The sequence below is a fragment of the Solanum pennellii genome, chromosome 5 (assembly GCF_001406875.1).
Source record: "Solanum pennellii chromosome 5, SPENNV200".
Classification (NCBI taxonomy): domain Eukaryota; kingdom Viridiplantae; phylum Streptophyta; class Magnoliopsida; order Solanales; family Solanaceae; genus Solanum; species Solanum pennellii.
In genome coordinates, this window is record NC_028641.1 from 26447361 (window position 1) to 26454683 (window position 7323).

Genomic DNA, 7323 nt, shown 5'->3' on the forward strand with positions numbered 1-7323 from the left:
ATATATATATATATATAAATCATGGACTAAAGCTTTCAAGATTAGTAAATATATATTTTCAAAGCTAGCTCGAATTTTGTCTTCCTAAAATTTTCAGCTTAGATCGACTTTGGGAAAAATTCAATAACTCGGTGTAGGCGCCTTGAGATGATGCGATTCTTGTTATATTTGGAAACATAACTCATAGAAGTAGCACATTTGTAAAAATCTCGGCTAAAAGCTTTCCAAAATAGCACATCTATATTTTCAAAGTTAGCTAGAATTCTGTCTCGCTCAAATCTGCAGCTTTGAGTAACTTTGGGACTAAATCAATAATCGGCGTAGGAGCCTCGAAATGATGTGATTCTCGTTCTGTTGGAAGCATAACTCATAGACGTACAACATATATAAAAGTCACAACCAAAATATTACCATATTAGCACAGATATATTTCAAAGTCAGCTTTATTTCATTGTGAGGAGCGCATCTTCAGTGTGAAATCCAAAATTCGTTGTAAGAGTGGTGAAATTATGAGCTTCTTATTTCATTGTGAAGAGTGCATCAAGAAAAACTATAAAAGTTACTACAAAGTATATTTCAAATTGATGAGGATGATATTTTCAAGTTGATTATACGCCCAAAATGCCATTTCCTCAACTTTTTGCGCTCTTGACAACAACAACAAAATTGTCTCTTGAACTTGGAGTGTTCACATCATGATATTTGCGGTTATACCATTTCGACGTAGAGCTTTGATCCGAAGGATATCCTGATTTGATGTTGTAGGTAAAGATGCCCCTAATTTTGAGTAACTTACTGAAGCATCAGTGAATGATACAAAAGTATCCCCACCGTAAGCAAAAAAACTCAAGTAGAATCGCAAGTTGCTTGATTCAATACCAATGAATTTCTCGGCCTGTCGCATATCAATGTTTAAAATAAAAATTCCTTTGAATTGATCAGATTAATAACCGAAGTTGAATTCCAAATTTTGCATGTTTAGTATGTAATTTGAACAATCATAGTTGAAGATCATGACTCGATGTGGGAGTCTTAGTATTACGAGCTTCTTCTTTTGTTGCGAAGAGTAATTTAAGAACTTCAATGTGTGTAACAATGATGATCAAGGTCTTTACGAATTTCCACTAATAGGCCTTTGAAATGCTGAGATCAACTCCAAAATATGATGATTATTTTTTTTACCCTTGAGTGGCCATGGTAGAAAATTCACAAGTTAGCGAAGAAATGTCTGAATCACGAGCCGATCTTCACGCTGGAAATTAGGATCCAAAATCTTCTCCTGTGATCATTGGTGACACATTTGAACTCATGTGCTAGATACATAAAATTTAAAGAGCTAGTGTGATGATCACTCAAGTCCACCAAACTTTTTTTTTGTACTCATTTGACTGAGCTCAGAGTGATTACTCTAAGCGCGTAGGTATCTTAGTCAAGAGGATCAAGTCATATCGTAGTTCGAGATTATGAGTTTTATTTTTAGTTTTTTTGGGTCATACACAGTTATACTCTTGCGGGCTAGGAGTAACATGCACTTTATGCTCATACCTTAAGGAGTGTATACGACCTTTATGGTAAGTATTGCGTCAGAAACTTGGCGTTTATGCTTACTTCTCCAGACTCCTAAGACTAAGTCTTCCACTTGAAATGATCGAGTTTGCACCTTAGTATTGAATGCTCTCGCAAATCGAGCTTGATAACACTCCAACCTTTGTTGCGCTTCCAATCTCTTTTTATCCAATGTCTCCTACTCAACTAGACGAAGTTGAGTGTTGCTTTCACTTGTAAATCCCTCTTGGACTGCTATTCGCAATGATGGAATTTGCTTCTCCAATGGAAGAACTACTTCTACGCCATACACCAATGAAAACAGAGTCGCTTGCGTGCCCGTTCTAAAAGTTGTACGATAAGCCCACAAAGCTTCACCAACCCTCTCATATCAGTCCCTTTTATTCTTTGCAACTACTTTCTTCAATAGGTTACCAAGGATATTGTTAAAAACTTCAGTAAGACCATTGGCAGGTGCATTGTATATTGAAGACTCATGTTGCTTAAAACTAAACTTCTCACACAAACTAATCATGAGTTTATTGTTGAAGGGTAAAATTATGTTTGATTTGATAAAATCAACAATATTTTCCTTCTTTACCGCTTTTAATGGTACAACTTTGGTCCATCTAGAAAATAGTCTATGGCGGCCAAGATATACATTTGTCCTTTTGACGACTTTGGAAGAGGTCCAACAAAATCAAGTGCCCATGCATTGAAGGTCCATGAGGCTACAGTTAGATGCAGGGCCTCTGGAGATTAATGGATGTAATTAGCATGGAATTGACACGCTTGACACTTTTTAGCATGCTCTGAGCAGTCTATCACCATTCTTGGCAAATAGTAGCCCATCCTCTTGATGCGAAAGTGAAGTTTAGGCCCTGATTGGTGTGCTCCAGATGTGCCCTCCTCCATTGTTTGTTGAGCTTTTTCTTTGTCAAGACACCGCAAGAATAGTCCCTCAAAAGAACGACAAAATAGTATTCCATCGTGAAAGATGAATCATTCTCTCTTAATGTCTCCTCTTACTCGTGGATCCTCAAGAAGTCTTCCATGTTCAAGATAATCAATCAGTGGTTTTCTCCAATCTTCTTCTTTAACCACTTGAAAAGATATATAATGGCTTTCATCTATTTGAAGATCAAGACAACCAGGAATAACCCATTGATGACATACGCGACCTTTGTTGTCTCATTTTGTCTGAGTGACATTGTTGTAGCCAAGTTAGCCAAAGCATCTGTCATGCAATTTTCTTCTCTTGGGACATGATTTAAGAACATCAAACCTTTCGTGTAAGAAAGTAGCATATTGGTGATATGATAAAAAAATCTTCTTGCTTCACCTCGTAACTACCCGAGAGTTGATTGATGATCAGATTATAAGTCACCGTATACATCTAATTGAGGAACCTTCATATCTGGTGTCATTTCAAGGCCCACAATCAAAGCTTGGTACTCTGCAACATTGTTAGAATATGGTTTACCTAGAACAAATGAAAGTGGTAAGATTAGTCGTTCTAGAGATATCAACATCACTCTTGCCCTGCACCATCTCAACGTGCAGATCCATCAAAGAACATTGTCCATGCCGGTATCTCTTCACTAAAAAAAATGCATCTTCATCAGGGAACTCATTTGAAGTTTCCCATTTTCCCTGAAGAGGGTGATCAACAAGGAAATTAGCAAGTGTTTGACCCTTCACAACTTTTTGAGGCGCATATATGATATAATATTGATTAAAAAATATATGCAATCTTGATAGACATCTTGAGAGAACTGGTCGAGTCATTACGAATTTCACGGGATCAGCCTGAGAAATTAGCTTGATAGTGTAAGCTTCAAAATAATGCCTCAATTTTTTTTATCATATAAAGCAATGCTAAGCACATCTTCTCAATCGGTGTATAATTCAATTTAGCTCCTAGCAATGCTAGCTTCATTCTCTTGAGCAAGAATTGCCCCAAGTGATCGCTCTTGCGATGCAATGTATCATATTAATGGCTTTCCAAGAGTCGGTACCTCTAATATAGGTGAATTCATCAAGTATCTCTTGACGATTTCAAAGGAATTTAGAAATAATTTGTCCCAGTGGAAAGGAGCACTTTTTTCATCAAGTGGTTGAAGGGTTGACATCATCCAGCCAGGTTAGAAATGAATCTCCGAATAAATGTCAAATTTCTTTGTAGACTGCGGATATCTCTCAAGTTCTTTGGCTCAGGCATTTTTTGAATGACATCAACATTTTCAGGATCAATTTCAATTCCACGGTGATGCACAATGAAAGCAAAAAGCTTTCCTTAGGTAACACCAAATGCACATTTTAGTGGATTCATCTTCAAGTCAAACTTTCTTAACCATTCAAAAACAATTCGAAGGTCTTTAAGATGGTGTTCCCTTTGCTTCGTCTTTAGAACTAAGTCATCGACATAACATTCCACCCTCTTATGAAGCATGTCATCAAATATGTTTTGCATTGCATGTTGATAGGCGCCCCGAACATTCTTTAGATCCAAGGGCATCACTTTGTAACAATAAATCCCTTTCGGAGTTCGGAATGCAATGGATTATTCATCTTTCGGAGACATTCTATTTGATTATATTTAGAAGAACCATAAATATATGACATAGCTTTATGCCAGTTGTAGCATCAATCATGAGTTCAATGATTGGCAAAGGGAAGTCATATTTTGGACATGCCTTGTTCAAATCTCAAAAATCAACGCAGACACGATTTGACCATTCTTCTTCTTAGAAGGTACAATATTCGAGATCCACAATGGGTACTTCATTTATCGGATATATCCAGCTCCGATGAGGTTGTTGACCTCCACTTCAATTTGTGTTACCAACTCAGGGGGAAACGCTCATTGTGACTCCTTTATAGGACACACTCTATTTTTTATCCCCAAATGATAAATAGCTATCTTGGGATTAAGGCCCGACATTTCCCTCTATGACCAAGAAAAAATGTCTATGAACTCAATCAATAACTTGAAGTATTTCCTCTCTTCTTCTGGTGTAAGAAGTGCACTAACGAAGATTGGACGTGGATATTTTAGAGTGCCTAGATTTAGTTCCTTGAGGTCGTCCATAGTTGATTGCACGTCATCCTCCAGTTGAGGGGGAGCCTTTTGAACATCATCATTTGTATCATCAATGTCTGGACCTTCTTCCACCATTATGTGATGGGATAATTGTGTCAAGTTTGAATCTTCCATCTGAATTCCCATGAATATTGTGATGGTTTCATGAAACTGGTTGGTGACCACAATTGTGCTTCTTTTCACCTTCAAAGAACCATCGGTTGCAATTGACAATTTCTCTTCATTCTTGATGGGAAAACATTTTAAATCTCTTTGTCGTCAGTTGCACCACAAAAATCTTTACTTTCATGATCCAGAAACCTCCTTTCGGATGATGACTTTCTTTGGATTCCCAAGCGATGAAATACAAAAGTCTTTGAGGTGGTGGCATATTCGTCCACTTGTTCAGAGGATCCTTTGTCATCCTTGCGGCTTAATCTTTCAAATGAAGAGACACGGGGTGTTAATCTTCCAATGCGTTCAAACACCGAAATCATTCGTGGTATTTTACTGCTTAGATTCCTTTGTCTTTTCATTAGAGGTCTGGTGGGATAAAAATATTTCCTTTCCTTCTTAGATGAAATCCGAAGAGGCTCCGACAATCTAAATCCTAACCCAAATCTAGGAGTAGAAAAATGATATCTTTGCTTTTCTCAACTGCATTTGAGACTTTGTAAGCACGTGTATCTTTTCACCAGTGAATTCATCCTTAAGTTCTCCAAACTTTGATGGATTTGAGAAGTCGTAACCTGATATTTCAAACAATGTGAAGACCTTTTTATCAAAGATTCTTTTTATCTTACCAAGTTGGGTATTGCCTTGGAGGGCTCTAAAGTGATAGATGATACTTGTGCAACTGGGATAGGCATTTTCTCCTTAAAATCTTGGGATGTTATGTCACTGAGTTCCTTCTTCGGTGGGTGGACTTGTTGAGTACACTCCTCTAGCAGTGGTTGTCCCTTTTTTCGACGCTCACGTGGAATGTAGCAAAAGATTGCTCGCTTATTATCAATATTGGTTTGCATGTCTTCTTCAGATGGTGGGAGCTTAATGGAAACTTCTTTTTTTCTCTCCCTAGACATCTCGATAGCGGCCCATTCAACTTTACTATCTTCGACATCAATTGATTCGATTTCTACATGTTTATCCATATTTTCTCTTCCACAATCTAGATAGAATTTTGCATCTACAAAATATGACTCCGTCTCAGTGAAAGGCTTGATGTCTCCATCTATTTTGACTACCTTAACATCTTTCATATACTTCATGCATTGATGCAAAGTAGATGGCACCATTCCATTTTCATGAACCCAAAGACGCCCGAGCAACAAGTTGTATGATGTTTTGGCATCTATGACATGAATCAAAGTGTTTGATTTCACGTTGCCAATGGAAAATCCTACATGAATTTTTCCTATGGATCGTTGTCCTCCTTGATTCAACCCTTGGATCGTCAGATTTCTTTTGGACAATTCATCAACAATGATCCAAGTTTTTTCAAGACAAATTTTGTCATAATATTCACTACCGAACCACCATCGATTAGGATGAAATTGAGATATTGTTCTCGAATAGACCCTACAGCAAACAATGGTCTATTATGTAGCTTAGACTCTAACAACAAGTCATCATCTGTGAAGGCAATTGTAGCACAACATAGGGCAACTTTTTCATCAGTTTGATATTCTTGTGTGATTGCTGGATTATGCTCACCTTTGCTTCGCTTTGTTTCGTCTGTGCTAGAAATAACATGTGTTGCACCAATTTGACTACCACATAAGAATTTTTCAGGAAATAATTCATCCAATCTAATGGGCCTTCGAACCTTTTTCATGAAGAACCAATAATATTTTTGCTAGTACAAGCCTTGACGTTTTTTTATGGTTATAGTTGATTCACATCACTCCTTCTTGCTCTTGTCTTAAGAAGTCGTATCCTAAGGACTTCTTGATGTCTCTTCTTCTTATGAGTAACTAGAGTTCAACCATCAACTTCATTGTCGTCTATCTCTAGTGAACCTTCAGGGGTTTTTCTTGAAAAGTCAACTTCAACAGGTGTTAAACTTCCGAATTGAATGAAAGTGGACCTTGATCACTTCTTTTGATTTGGTGCTACACTAGCATGATTTGCCTCCATTGTTTCATCTTGGTCAATGATTATTTTTCCTTCACTTACTAACATTACGATTTTCTCCTTTCATATAAAACTTTTACTTGTCGGGTGGACAAGGATGCCATGGAACTTGCAGTATCTAGAATCACCAATTTTATTGATTTCTTCGGGTCTTTTTGATTCAAGAAGATCAATAACTTTTTTAGCTAGAAATTCATCAAAAATCATAGGTACATCTGAATCTGGAAATGGGTAAACCTTTGCCTCTAACTCCTTCAAGGTTGGACGTCGCCTCTCCTCCCTCGGTTATTGACTTATTGCTTCCTCCTCTTTTTGTTTACTCTTGGTAGTGACCTTTACAATAGGTTCTTTCACCGCTATAGATTCCTTAGTTTGGGTCTTTGAGATCATACCCTTTTAGAACTCTTTTTTTTCTTTTGTCAGATCAGAAAAAGGAGATGTCTTCCCATGACTCATGATGCTCAACTTCATGTCATGAGCTCGTGTAGCAAACTCTCTAAGAGTTCACGATTTTGATTCTTTGTAGTATGTATAGAAGTTCCCAATGCATACCCTGAATGCAC